Here is a 1207-nt window from a genome sequence, read left to right as displayed (position 1 = left end):
TGCCAAACACTTCCTCAAATTGAAGAGCTTTAAGGACAACTATAGTACATTGGAGAGTACTCTGTGATGGAATTAAAGAACTCTTGCTATGGAGTGTGCCAGACCTACAGTGTCCACGCAGGGCAAGCTTCAGATTATCTGGCTCACAGGCCCAAACTATTGACCAAAACTCATACTGTGTGAAGAGCTCATGGAATGTTTCAGAACCACAGTTAAAACTTTTTCTGGAGTACAATTCAGTTGTTCTTAGGTTCCTGTCAAGACTTCCTTAAAACTCTTTACCTGATTTTGATTATAATTCACATTCCCTGTTCCAGGATACTTAATCCTAAAAGTTAAGAACACAGTTAAGTAGAAACTGTTTAGATTAAGGGTGTCTCAAGTTAATTGCTAGGAAAGGCAGACAAGAATTGGTTGGGGAGATTGGGTGAGGCAGTGGGTAGTATACAACTTCCACCTAAACAAAGATAGGCTGAAAGACTAGCACAACTTTCTTGAAATACAAACATCTGCCTTTCCATACTGTTATGACTTGGAAAAGAAAAAGTGGGGAGTGGAGGACAACTTCTGACACCTGGTATAATCCCATTTCTACCACCACCACCACCACCATTGAAAATATTATGGACAATGAGAAGGAATGGTTTCTTCTCTCAAGCCAATGCATTAGTATGACTTTATAAATTGGTTATTTAATAAAATGAGATATTAAAAAATAAAAAAGAAAGACCTGTTTATATCACCATAATTCAAATTTATGCAGCAATAACCAGAGCCAAAGAGGAGCAATTAGACAATTTCTACCAACTTTTGAAGTCAGAAATTAATCAAACATGCAACCAAGGTTCTTTAATAATTATGGGTTACTGGGACATAAAAGTTGGGAACCAGGAAGAAAAATCATTAGTCAGAAAACATGAACTTGGTGATAGAAATGAGACTGCAGATAGAATGATAAAATGATAAAATTCTGCACAGTAGATGATTTATTTATTACAAGTACCTTTTATAAGAAATACAAGACAAGCTATAGGCATGGATTTTCCATAATGGTATACACAGGAATCAAAAAATTACATGTATGGAAGGAATCATTTGAGAAGTTCAATGTCAGCAGTGAAAACAGACCATTACCTACTCATGTTGTTATGTGCCGTCGAGTGGCTTAGGACTGATAGCTACCCCTATGTACAACAGCCCTAAACTC

The sequence above is a fragment of the Elephantulus edwardii genome, unplaced genomic scaffold (assembly GCF_000299155.1).
Source record: "Elephantulus edwardii isolate Elephantulus edwardi_28Jun2011 unplaced genomic scaffold, EleEdw1.0 scaffold00149, whole genome shotgun sequence".
Classification (NCBI taxonomy): Eukaryota; Metazoa; Chordata; class Mammalia; order Macroscelidea; family Macroscelididae; genus Elephantulus; species Elephantulus edwardii.
The sequence above is the reverse complement of the archived record's forward strand: the minus strand, read 5'-3'. Positions refer to the sequence as shown.